The sequence below is a fragment of the Chaetodon auriga genome, chromosome 8 (genome assembly GCF_051107435.1).
Source record: "Chaetodon auriga isolate fChaAug3 chromosome 8, fChaAug3.hap1, whole genome shotgun sequence".
In the NCBI taxonomy this organism is placed as follows: Eukaryota; Metazoa; Chordata; class Actinopteri; order Chaetodontiformes; family Chaetodontidae; genus Chaetodon; species Chaetodon auriga.
This window is the reverse complement of record NC_135081.1, coordinates 11,345,243-11,359,500: the sequence shown is the minus strand read 5'-3', so window position 1 is coordinate 11,359,500 and position 14,258 is coordinate 11,345,243. Positions and strand designations below refer to the sequence as shown.

At 42.5% G+C, this 14,258-nt stretch overlaps 1 protein-coding gene across 4 annotated transcripts in view; it reads left to right on the top strand.

Moving 5' to 3' along the window:
* triob (trio Rho guanine nucleotide exchange factor b) overlaps positions 1 to 14,258 on the top strand; it is a 105,473-nt gene that overhangs the window by 13,169 nt on the left and 78,046 nt on the right. The gene's annotated exons all lie outside the window — the stretch shown is intronic.

The following is a 14,258-nucleotide window of genomic DNA, read 5'->3' as shown; positions in this document are numbered from 1 at the left end:
ATTTTAAGATTTTTTTGGGCATGTCATGTGAGCGTCACAGTGTTAGACTGCAGCGAGAGGAGAGTGTCAGGGATAGATGGGACACTTGTAGCACTGCCACTATATCAGTGCTGTTCAGCTTTGTGAACACCACGTGTTTGACACAATTTTGACCTGACGGTTTGCAATTGGGTCATTCAGGGATGAACTTTTTTACAAGACTGTTTGCAGTTGACAGTTTGGCCTATTATTCCTACTTGCCAGAATTTGAATGCGTGTTAATGGGAAATCGATGGGACATGCCAGGCAAATCCTGTGCACAGGCCTTTTGCCCAAAAACCCTTGAACTTTATCCCTCAGGCTGACTCACAAAAATGAGAGCCACACTGGTTCCTTTGTGTATTTTCGTTGGAATCGGGCAGAAATTCATGAGCTGCTCTCGGTGAATCAGGGGTAATCAGGTTGTCCTGGCCGTTTATGGCTGATTGTTCATTGTTCATTTTCAATTACTCTGAACAAAATTAACTTGCTGTTGAATTAAGTGTCGATTTAGCAAATTGCCTGAAGCGTTCTGTTGCACTGTCACATGAAAGTGCAGGTGTGCAAAATCCACTTGGAAAAATGAACACTAATACATCTTTCTCTTATTGGCTGATCAGGCACATTCTAATCATGGAGCGTGCTGTAGGCCACGACACAATGTTTATTTTTATTATTTGTCCTCGTGTATGTGTGAATGAAGGACGTGCGCGTGGACATGTGTGGGTTTGTCTGTGTGTGTATTGGTGTTAGTGTACCTCAACAGTCAAACATGCACACAGATTTTCCGGCTATTTTGATCCCTAAGTGGGAAAGTGTTTGTTATTTCTGTTTGCCTCCTCACAGTCGTCATGTATTATGCCTTTTTTAGAGTTTTTTTTTTTCGCTGTTTCTGCAGAAGCTACATTTGCTCATCCATATTGTTGTGAATTTTGGTCTTGCCTCCATGAGATGTGCTAGTTTTAGATACTGTGTTGCTTCCTTTCAGAGGATTTGACATAACCTCAACAGGGTATTTCCTGTTTTTTAATCCAAACTCGGCTTGTTTGGCCAACATGTTTTGAGAAACACTGGTCTTTTCATGGTTGAGACTTGTTTTGTTCATAACTCGTGTACTGCTGGGAACTGAAAGTTATATGTGGAGGCCTCCTTGTGGGTTGATAACTTGGCAATAATAGATGACAAGGTATCTTGATCTAGAAAATAATGGATGAAGTGAGTGAAGAAAGTACAGGAAGCAAGTGCTCGTTCGTCAGTAAAATGCACCCTGTCAGTGTTTTACTATTATATGTGATGCTTTTGGATTAATATTAATGTGCATGTTGTATTTTTGCTGCTGTAGATGTTTAAGGTTGAGACAATTTTAACTACTATATATAATGTTGAGTAGTTAAGTCTACAGCAGTGCATCACATTGTATAAGATCATCATGTTTGTAGTGTGGCTGTCCTCTGAGGACCACATACGTCAACTTTTCATGAGCTCAGAAAAACAGCCCTGTTTTCAGCTCACTCAGTGCATTTTCCAGCTAATCCTTTATCTATTGTAAGAAGTAGGAGAATTTCAACCCATAGAGGAACACTGTATGAAATGGAACTAGTAACTAAACCTGTCAGACACATTTAGTGAGAAATCAAGTAAAGTACATGTACCTCAAATTTGTACTTAAGTATAGCACTTGAGGAATGTAAAGTAGAATGAATATACATCAGATCAGTCAGTTTAACCATTCGTGTATCATAAAGCATCAGTATTGTTTCTGTGGTTACCTACAGTCTAATTTTGGCCGGGCAATGGTTCAGACCAGCGATTATACTGTTCCAATCAATTCTTTGGCCAAAACAAAGCTACAGAAGGCAGTACTACATAACATGCCCAGAATTAAGATAATACATCAATCCATTTCTTATATAACAGCAACACGACTTCATGTCCAGCCTTTCATTCCTCGGTGGACACATACGGCTAAAAAAAGGACCAATAAATCATCGCCATCAGTGCTCCCGAGCTAAGGAGGGGTATGATGTTTAGTCAAAGTACAAATAGAATTGACTGAGGCGTTGAGTGGTGTCGGTGCATCTCTAGACTCAGCCCCATGCCAACTTCAACCTTTCTACCGACATCAACCCGCCTCGCTTGTCTGATCTGTCAGTGCTCATCTGTTCTGCTCATGTCATGTAGTGCCGCACAGGGGCCTGGACAGATCCTGCATCTGAACGTGGGCACTTTCATTTTACACTCTCTCCACAAGTTCACTCACTGTCTTACTCTTTCACTCAATCAGTTTGTTTGGTTTTAATCAGCACATTTATGTAGTAATACATCTTGGGGTATGAGAACTCTGCATTACTTAACACAGTGGATTATCATGATAAATATGCATTAATTAGAAGTTGCACTCGCTTACATTAACATAACTCAAACTTGATTAGCCGTGGACATGCAATCCGACTAGTTCTCACACATTTTATACAGTTTGTGCTCGATGGAGGAGAAGATGAGCCCACAATCTGGATGGGTTTTATAGAAGACACTTAACCACAAAATCACAAGTGTCCCAAAAACACGGTTGGCCTGCATATGGATTTACAGACTAAGCATGCTTAGAGTAAATAGTTGGCCTGTTCCCCAGATATGCTCAGGCTCTCAGTCCAAGATAATCTGCGACAGGCCAACTGCCTGTTCAGTCAGGATGATTCTGGTCTCTTGCTGCATTAATAATATTTAGCATGTATGTTATGGTGAATGAGATGAGAATGATTTGCAGTCGTTGTTCCTGCTGGTTGAAAATAGACGAATATTTGAACATGGATACAGAGAGAGAGAGAGAGATGGGGAGCCCTCCCCTCTCCTCTCCTCTCCTCTCCTCTCCTCTCCTCTCCTCTCCTCTCCTCTCATCCATATGTTTCTGTTTAGTTTAATTCAGCTGTGAACTCAATCTCTCATCTTTACCCATACTGAGCTCACTGTGTGGTTCCTATTGAATTGGTCTTTGAATGCTAACCATGTGCTCTGCGGGCAGACGAGCAGGCAGGCATGCTCACTCAGTCATAGACACACACTTCTAAGCAGCGGAGGAAGTGGTTTTCTCTGGAGTTCATTGGATTTCTGTTTTTTCTTATTCTCCCCTGCAGAGGCCAGGGTGGGGAAGTCTAAACTGTATTTGGTGTGTTTGTAGGTGTGGTCATGCCTCTGTTGGAGTGAATTCTGTTTACTCACTCCTCTTTTCTCTCTTGCTCCATTTGTTTCTCACTCCATTACTTTGTCCCGTTATATCTTTCAGATACACTTTTTTTTTTGTCTTCATTTATGGTAAACATCAACACATATGTGCAAACATGCATGCAGAGAAACAAGATGAGCCAAATGGGTGAAACAAGAGCTCATAACAACACAGACAAACAGGCAGAGGAGGGAGGAAAGAAATAAATGAATCTATTACAGTATATACAGTAGCTATTGTCTAGACTACAGTTTCATGTCTTTACCTTTACAGCACATGAGTTATGTGCTTAGTATCACAGCGTAACCAACAGGTTGCGTGAACTTCATTTGAACTTGGCTTGCACACAATTAAACAAGGTGCTGCTGTCACCCAATTTGCATACATGCATGCGATTGGAAAAGTACCAAACATTATTTGCATGGAGGCACTCGCTCTGTACAAGCACTGACTATCTACGTAGTGTCTACAACAGAGTGTGTAATCACAGTGTACAACTGATGGCTCTCAGTGAAGCGTGCACTGCAGCGCTGCAGGGAAAAGGAGAGTTTGCATAGGTGTGAGGTTGGCACCAGGTCTTCTAACAGGACAAGTTACAGCATGGCTAAGGTTTAGCATGGCAGGTAAACCCTGAGGCCTCATTATTTGTTTACTATTATGGAACAGCGATACTATGCCCACTAGAATGTCCAGTCACATGACAGCCCGTCAGTATTATCTTGTTATAATCTTCTTCTCTTCTTTCCTTTATAATTGGATTGCAACATTTCCTATCAGCCTGGGAAGTTTCAAATTCATTTAAGATTGTGAAAAGGACCAAATTCTTCATGACAACTGCAAATGTGGAAATATTTCCTTTGAGTAAAGCTGCTGGGACACTCTCTCACACACACAAAGGAGACGGGATGAAAGAGAGGAAAGCCAGTTAGACGCCCTGTGGTGTCTTACGCAGAGACAGCTGGGCTCTGTACCGAGTGTGTTTGTGTCATGTTTGCGTGCACCTTTGTGTGTCCCCGTGCAGACAGTTCATTCAGATGTGCACGTGGACGTGTGCATCCCGACCTATCTGCGTGCCTTTTGCCTCGTTTGTGTGTATGTGCGTGCGTGCGTTCTTGCAGACGGCCTTAATTGGATCATGCTGTGGAACACTGGCTGTGTTGGTTTTAGAAAGAGCACAGCTTGCATCCTCCTGTCACAGGATATCAACATAATGATATCTGTTATGCCAAGCAATATTTCCTGTGGCTGCAAATAACAAGACAATCAAATCCAAAAAGGGTTTTTGGGGAACAATCTGAAGACTTTCTTTCTCCAAACAACACATCAGTCCAATCAGCTGGAGTTTATTAATCAGATTTATCGATTTAGTTATTAAAAACATGCACTTTGTTGAATGGGTGTTTTTCTGTCACTGAGTAATGACCTTTGGATACAGCTCTAAATTCATATATTACTGTGTATAAAAAGGTTCACTGTTTTATTGAAGTTATTACTCACAGATTCAAAAACTGTGTCATGTAATCAGAATTTTCTAATTAAAATTATGCTGATTAAGAAATGATGTGAAATAGTTTTCCTGTCAATTTGAATAAGTTTTGGCTCAACGCCCAAAATTCCGAAACGCATGCAGTCTCACATAGCTTGACCTACCTCTGCACTTTATTTTACCAGCTGTTCCAGCACTGGAGAAAGGTCTGGCTGAACCCATTGTCATTGAGGTATAGAGGGAAAAAAAGGCTCTGGTTTGTTAGTGTTTCTTTAAACCAATCACAATCATCTTGGGCAGCACTAAACGCAGGATGCAGCCACGGTCCCCTTGCAAAATAGTATGTGACACAAAGATAGTGGATAGGGAGGAGAAAGCGGACTGAACAGGATGCTTCCTGTGACTTGGATGCATCTGCAATGCATGCAATTATGAATCTCGGCAATGTCTTAAATTTCTCATGACAAAACGTAAAAGAAAGCATCCATAGGTGAAGGAGGAAATGTTACTGCTTTCTCTATACCATCTTTATTGTTCAAAGGCATCAAATAACTGCACCTTGTCATATAAAAATAAATGACATGATCGGGAATAACACACTTGCACAGACAAACACCTTGAGTGATCTCTCAGGCAACACTAACAGGTTCACCGATAATGATTTTCCTCATCGCTGTGCATAGCTGAACCCTGTCCTTCGTATACAAACACACACATTAGATACATAAATACACCAGCATGTTGTATGATAATAGGCTCCATCTGTTTTAAACTGAATCTTTTTTGTCCCTGCAAGACTTGATGTTAATAGTAATAAAGTCGTGATCTCTTGCGGATGCTACACATGCACAGCGTTTGGATAAAATATCTAAGTGAGCTGTGTAATCGAGCTCATTTTCAACCCCCCTGCCGTCTTTTTTCCCTTCTCATTATCTCACTCTCCCTCTCCTCTCTCTTACCTCCCTCCCCCTCCCACCCTCATATCATTCCCGTTTCCCACATCATCATCTTTGTCCTCTCTCTCTCTCCGACCCCAGTCTTTTCCTGGAGAGCACTGATGCATAGGAAAGCAAGGTTCCGCTCCATCACCCATCCAATCGCCATCAACCTGTCCCCCGCACATCAGCCAATCGCTCGCCAGAGGTGGGCAACGGGGGAGGGGCTAAGCTTGAAGGGTGGGGCGGGGTGGTGTTGTGTGTGCGTGCTGGTCGTTCCTTGACTCGAGGGACATAAAGGATGCTTGGCTGCTCCAGGGACAGGGGAATATCACCATAATGCCCTCTCGATTCTCTGCGATGGATGTAGTCGCAGCTTTTGATGGAAATTATGCTAGAATGCTTTTTGTTCATTCGTTCAAAAGAGGAATAGGGCATGATGTGGGATTGTGTGATAGAATCGTCATGTCTGCGCAAATACAGCAATGACTTACATCATTTTCATGCTTAAATACTAAAGATAAATATTTGATCCATAGTGGCAGAGCGGCAGATTGGCTGTTGTAGTGACACCACAGGCAGAGATGAGATATTTATGCACATGGAGTGGAACTACTACTGAGTCTTTTCCCCTTGTTTTTTTCCTTTCGAATTTGATTAATACCCCGTGCTTTCATGTCGCGTGAGAATGACTGCCATTGACAAAACGTGACATCAAATGAAGGTGTTACTTGAAGCAGTGTTGATGATGGAGAAGAGCGCAGGGGGTAAAGCCTGTGATTCTTGAAACCTGCAAGCACTTTTCCTAGAGGGGGAGGCTGTACCATCTCTCATCCTTGTGGAGGCTTATGTATGGATGGAAACCCTCCTGTGCTGTCATGCTGCTTGCTTTATTGGTCAGTTGACTGGTGCGAGTGCAGAGGGAGGAAAGACGAGCTGCAGACATGTCCATCCAGATCCTGTCTGCTGAACCTTGTAAGTATTATATGATTTACAAGGCGAGACTGAATAATTTAACATAGATGGAGGACAAAGTTAAACAGCAACAGTGAGGCAAGGTCACGCTATTTTGAATGACTTTGAAATACTGTATATGTGCGTGTGTGTGTATGCGTACACGCATATTTACGAGCACATACTTAATGTGCATTTTAACGTGCATGAATGTGAGTCATGTGTCACTACCTGCGACATGATGATGCATTAATCATATTGGTGGAACATATATGGTCCAGTGACAGCGTTCGGCTCTGCTCCATACTTAGAGTGACTTCTCGACAGCATCACAACTCTCTATTTTTGGTCTGCAAGCTAACTAATGAATGCATGTGAGTCATGTGGTCTCACTTCTCCTCCTGCAAAGGTTTGTGTTTACATGAAGGGGGGTGTAACTACCGGAGGAGCTGAAGAGAAGAGCTATCATTGGCTTGGGTTGCATCACGTTGCCAGCAGTTCTCAGCATAAAGGACAAATACAACTCAGTGTAATAACTGATCTATGCTATGTGTTTCGTTGTGTGTATGTTGTTGTATTCTTGAGTTGAAAGCCCTCCCAGAGCCGTAGATCACAGAGTGAAGACCTTAGCCTTTGATGACCCAGCTGGAGTCTGGAACTACACAGTATTAATTGGATAACGCTGTTTGGAATTGGCAGCTTTGCATTAAAGCTAGCGCGTGTAGCTTTTGCTGAGCAGCGGATACCGTGACACTCACAGGATGGTAGCAAATGCCGGCACAAGTAGAGACGATTTGTAATGTCAGTCAGCTGATGGAGCCACTTACAGAGCAATATCTGTCTAAAGCTTCCTAACATTGGCTAACATTAGCCGCCATAAGCAACTGCTCATACCAGACCAAGTAAGACTGTAGCAGCAAAGCCCTGAATGTATTGAACTGAGCATAGGTGTGATTTAATTCTTATGAGTTCAATGTTTCTTTTGTAGGAAGAAGAATTAGAATAATACATATACATATATCATGTAATATAATCATATTTAATATCCAGACAGCCACTATTTTAGTGTTCTGTCTTCATCTCTGTCAGCACAGTTTTATGACTTAAATTGTGTGGTTCAACATCGTGGTGAGGCTTCATTTTCACAGGTGAAGATGAAAATGCTTTAGACTACGTGATCTAGAATTCTTCTTCTTCTGTCGGCTAATAAAATCCCGCGGCATATTTAATCTGACCAAACAGGGAGGCGTATACAATCATACAAGCTGCTCAAAATGAATTTAGCAAAGAAAGATTGCCCTAATATTAACTCACAGTGACTGAAGTGTGAAAACGTCACCCATCATCTCTCTGTATCTCTGCTGACCTCGTATGACTTGAACAGTCAGTAATTGTTTTTTCATGTAAAAATTCTATGTATATTTATGAACGAATGAATGGATGACGAGAGATTAAAACAAAGAAGTCGGAAAGTATGGTATTATGAAATGGAAATTCATCACATTTTATGGCTTATTTATTTCCCCCACTGTGAAGTATGCTTGCATTAGGGGACTGGAGGGAATTTAATAAGCATATTTGAATGAAGAAGTTTGCAGTGAAGGCATGAGCTGCTTTATCCATCAGGGTGCGAATTTCATAATTTATAAGGTGTTTTTAAGATGAACTTGATTAGAACATCACAAGCGCTCACACTGTTTTAAGCTGTGCTTTGTACAAACTGTTTGTTATTCTAACACTCCAGCACTAAACCTGCATCCAGGGTCCTGAGGATGATTAAATGAGAAAATAATGCGGTTTTCTCTCTTATTCCGACTGACACCCTGAACCCTTCCCTTGTAAGGGAAAGGTTCTGTGAGAGATGATCCTCTTGGCTGTGAAAGAAAGTGTGCTGACCCATAAGCATTTAATATTTAAGCAGCCTGTCAATATGGATTCATCTGCAGCTGGGTGATGGGAAGATGAGGGTCAGGAGTGTTGGGAATGCTTCCTTGATTTGGATTCCTGTATCTAATCTCTTATTCTGCTATTTAGGATGAGGACGTTTAAGACATTCCTGATTCTCAAAGCAGTGGCACTATTAATGGTAATAATCAAATGATTTCCCCCGCTCTGTTTTCCCTCTCAAGTGTTAGACATGGCTGTGTGATGCAAGTAAGATCTGACAGATTAATGAGTCGTCAGTGTTCTCGGCTTGATTTGCCGGGCCGGGTGCAGTTGCTGACAGGATTTCATTTACGAGTGCGAAAAACTCTTTAGGTTTTAAATGAAAATAGTGCGTGTGTTTTGAGTCATGTCCAGAAAGGAACCACTGCTGCTGAAGAACTTTGAAAATGTGTGTGGGCTCGAAGAGTAGTATATTTTGGACTCTATTTTCTGGACTTAAATAAGTCCATCACACTGCCAAATGTCTTTCCAGAAACCTACTGATGATGTCACACTCGTGTTTTTCCTCAGTGTATGATTTTAGCTGCTCATGAGCAACGGTTTAACTGATGAGGGTATGTAGTGACCCCTACTGTGTGAGACAAAGAGTGCAGGGAGTGAGTATGTAGGTCTCTCTCTCTCTCTCTCCCCTGCACTCTTTCTCCCTCCTCAGAATAATATTATCACTCTGTGCTGTTTGTGATATATTACGATTTTATTTACAGTCAATTGGTATCACATTTCTTTTCTTCCCATAGAATCTGTATAACATGACTATGTATAGTGGCCTATCTATATGCAGTCGGGGTGGAGTCCATGTGGTTCTGTGTTGTTTGCTTGGAGTTCAGGCCTCAAAGTCTTAAAAAGCCCTACAATTAAATGGCTTGAAGAGAGCATCCTAAGTTGGGAGCAGACACAAACCAGTCGAAGTTATGTTTATTCTTTGCTTTTTCTCTATTCCTGTCCCTACCTCTCATTTTTCTCACCTCTGTCTGTCTCCCTCAGCCTCCCTCCTTTCCTCATGGAGGATAGTTAGGAACTGAGACACTTGGGAGCCTTAACAAAATATGAAAATAACTAGATGAGATTAGATTTGGAACTGCTCAACAGTCTAAATTGGTGTGAAATATTTCCCTCTGCAGAGACACTGTTGTAAATCAACTGGCACGTTGCAAACATACTCCCACCAGTAAGCAGGGCTTATTTACTTCTTTATGTTGTTATTTTGGCCCTGAAAATGTGATTTCTGTGCACATGCAATTGAGTATTTAACACTGGGCACTTTTCCAGAGCAGGTCAGATTTCAGTGTCATCATGGCAAGAGCAGAGAGCAAATATGTAACCTTCACTGGACACTATTGAGGTGTTTGTGCACACATGTGCGTATCCATGCATGTAAGTCAGATATTCCATCTGATAGCCCTGTGACTCCCTGTTTGCATAAGCCAGTTGTTTTCAGGGCTGTAATAACAGTGGATAGCCATGGGATCCACTAGCTGCCTCCCGGCTATGGAGCCATAGCCTGTAGTTCCCTGTCTGCTGTGTGTGTACTCAACAGGACATTGTCTGGTCTTTGTTGAGGACAAGTCTAGTGAAAATCTATTCACAGAGGAATGGAGTGACAGGGAGGCAGGCAGAGAGGAGAGGGAGGGTAGGATTGGGAGTGATCAGAGGGCAAGGAGGGGTAAGGAACAAATGGAATAGAGCAGATGAATGGAAGACATGGATGAGGAGAATATGAGAGTGAGGGAAGGAGGAAGATAACCAAGAATAGATGGAGTTAGGAGGAGGACAAGAGAGGAGCAGAGGATGACAGGAGAGGAGAAAATGATGCATGTGTACACCAGCAGCAACGATCCACACAGACTCTCTCTGGACACACACACACACACACACACACACACACACACACACACACACACACACACACACACACACACACACACACACACACACGCACCATGTTTCTGACACTTTTGGGCACACGACATTCATTTCCTGGAGACTTACTCTAACCAAAACCATAACCACTACTTGCCTAACCTTAACTCAAGTCTTCAGCCTAAAATGTAAAGATGTACGTTATGGGGACGTGCGTTTTGTCCCCATGAGGAAGTCGAGTCCCCACAATGTGACTGTAAACAGATTTATGTCCCCAGTAAGTAACAATAATGAGTAATACATGCGTAATAAAACAGCAGTGTACAGAACCAAAGGACTGGACATGTGTGTGTCTCTGTGTGTCTTCCTCTGGGAGCTGGCTCTGACTGCTGTGCTTGTAAACAGGAACTATCCTGCTTTTAGCAAGCTGTAAACCCTGCAGGTGCACGCACACACACACACACACACACACACACACACACACACACTCACACACACACACGCTCACACACTGTCACACTGAAGACAATAGGATTCAGTTATAGCAGTTTTGGTCTGTTTGCTGGATTTGTGTAGACAGAAACAAACAGAGATTTTGACTCCCTGTTTATCATTCAGCACTCTGTCAGAGGCATTCATTGCAGATATTGTTTATTAAAACTCAGAACCGCTTTTCAGTTTGCTATAATGCAGAGTTTTTTTTGCTCCTCTTTTTATTGCAACAGTAACGGACACAGGAAGGAACAGACACTAAGTCACTGCTGGATTATTTTAAGCATCTCTTATATGCGTCTGTTGTTGACCATTTTACTTTACAGAGCTTCCTGTTTGCTACTTCGTATCCACACAGACATTTCCAAAGTGCGAATTCCAGCTTTATTGCAACGTTTGCGTTAATGACTGCTTTTTAAGTTAATCATGTGTTAATTTTCAGGTTTGTCCGTGAGGTTTTTAGGAGTAACTCATCCTATTATCAGAGCTTAGCTGTCGCTCCGGTAGTGCCTCTGTCAGCTGAGGTCATGGTTAGGCTGACCTGACAGTTCGGCTGTGAAATGAGGTGATGTTCCTTCATGTGTTGTACCGCGCGGGGACACACTTTTTGGATCCTGTGCATATGCAGTATTCTCTCCTTTTGTGGTGTACAGTCTTAGTTGGTCGTATTACATTTGTCTGTCTGTCTCTGTCTAATGCTTCCACATGTTGCACAGGCTTTCAGTGAATTGTTGACATTTGTGCAAACAAAACATGAATCAGTGCATGCTTCCACCATCTACCTCTTTGTGAACAGAAACTGTTGGCATGACAAGAATTTTCATTGCTGCTTCCCACATAACATGGCGTGTGTTTTTAATGAATGGTTGCTCCTGTCACACGTGTATCCTGCGTTGTTTTTAGCCACTGGGTCGATAGAGAGAGGGTGTCATGCAGTAAGGGCTTCTTGCCTCAACACCTCTGCTCTGTGGAGTCATAATTTTCTGGGCTTGTCTGGTGGCATGGACGTAATAACCAGACACCACCATGTCAACGTGTGTTTGAAAAATCTGTTTCCATCAATTTCTGTTTCCGTGACGTGCCCACTTCTGGACCTCAGCCAAGCATGAAACATTTTGTCGTATTGTTTTCATTTATTTTGTGTTATTTTATTCTATTGGCTTTGTCCCTGCGGCATTTTTCATGTGCAGAATTGAAAGTCGTCATTCCCCTCCCGCTGCCTGACATCATCGGTTCAAGTCTGATCTGCTTTGGGCCACAACTGTCTAAAATGAATGAAGAGCAGCTGACATGGCGTTGTCTCAAGCACTGTCTCTCCTTCCTCTGTCGTCCTCTGTCCTCTTGTCTTCAGGGGGATTGGACCACAGAAGCATGCACTCTCCTGTCTCTCTCTCTCTTTCTGCTGCGCCTTGCTTGTCAAGCGTTATTTGGTGCACTGTGGTTTATTGGCTTGGTTTTGTTGTGCGGCGGGACAATCAGAGCACAGTTTGGATAGAGGAAGCTGATGAATGGTGTTCCCTGAGCTGTACAAAGCGTCCTCCTCTCCACTTCATTGATGTGTTGATGCGACTCAGCTGGCTGCCCAGTGAGGTTGCTCTGTATACTGTTGTGAGCTTACAAGCAGACAGATGCACATGGACGCTCAATGCTGAGAAGGGCTTTTATGCTTTTTTTTTGTAGTGTCCATCCCTCTAACTCGTGGTCTTTCTGGTCTTGTTGTCCCTCCCTCTCTCTACTAATGCAACAATGCAACATGTAACAGTAAGACAGTAAGAGCACAGAGACAGACTTTAGTGAAAAGAGTTAGAAAATTAGATGTAAAGTATAGAGTACATAAATGACAACAGAAAGCAAATAAAGGTCAACATGGCTGAGTAACAAGGGGTTAGAAGGGGCAATGAGAGGAGCCGAAAATAAGTTTACAGGGTAACGCCCTCGCCAACGCACCCAAAACTACATTTAAGTTAAGTTCTAATGGACATGCTGATGTTCCCAGCTGTTTCTTTTTCACTTTTGTGGTGAAGCTGCCGGTCTCGAGGTTATTATAACAACATGTTAAATTTGAAATGCCTTCGCAGCATAAACAAACAAGGCATCTACAGCCGCAAACACCTGACCTGCTACGCACTCACTCGTCTGTTTGTATAACCCTGTCACAGCTGACTCATGACTCATTCTCAGAGGTGACAATCCTTCTCAGTTATTTATTCCAACAGGATCATTCAGATATGCGACCTGGCCCGCTTGCATACAATTACAGCGGGCTGCCAGGTCTCTCACACGCCGAGACAATACACGAGCACCATCAGTGTAATACAGTTAGCTCTCTTTGTGCTTGAACAATACTTATTTAATCCACCTTCCGAAACGAGGGAACGTACGTGACCTCAGTCTTGGGGATCGAGTTACAGCACATGACCCACAGGATCACTGCTTTTGGAAGCTCCCTTGTGTCGCGTCGGTACACTTTGGATCGTTATCTGTGACACAGAACATGGCCGGTCTGGCTGTGCTGTTCCGTTTCCACTACATGGGTTTTCTCAAGGACAGGAGGGGTCGGCTGACTGTGGAACCATGTCAGACAGCAAACAAAGTTGGTAGGTGGTCCCAGGAAGTGGTCGAGTAAAAATCGAAATGCAAGTGTGCATCATTTCAGACATTGTTTGGTTGGATCTTTGCATATAATGTATTTGAGCCCGTCCATTATGTCAGCACTTCTATATCAAGATAATCTGTTTGCTGCAGCTTGAGCACTGATGCTTGTTAATCACAGGAGTTTTAGTTGCTGGATCATGACTTGCTTTGGCCTTGCTTTTTGAGCTCCACGTCTCGTAAACCCATTTTTAGAGCTTATCGGAGCTTTCCTCACAATTTGGAAAAATAATGGTAATCCCCTCCCCACCCCACCCCCATCCCCTTGACTTTTCCTTTGAGAGACAACAAAGAAGCTTAATTTCTCTCTAGGAGTAAATAGTGAATAAGCCCTTTGTTTCATTTCCTCAGTTCAAAAGATATTGGCTCCCAATCAAGCAACTGTTTTATGGAAGTGGATACGCGTGAGTTTTTGGATCAAATTTAGCCATGCACATAAGCCACTTAGATAATTTGGTCTCATTGAATTAACACACAGATGAGGATTGTTCAAGCGCTTTTGAGGTTTGTTGACGTCAAAACGGCGTAAGTGGTCAAATATGAAAGCTTAACATGAATGAGCTGATTGCTAGTGTATGCCTGCTTCTGTGAATGTATTGTTTGATATTAGTTTTGCATCTTTTTCTAAAAACAATTACTGTCAGAAGACTAATTCAAGACTTGTTGCGGTTCATATAAAGAACTTCTGTTC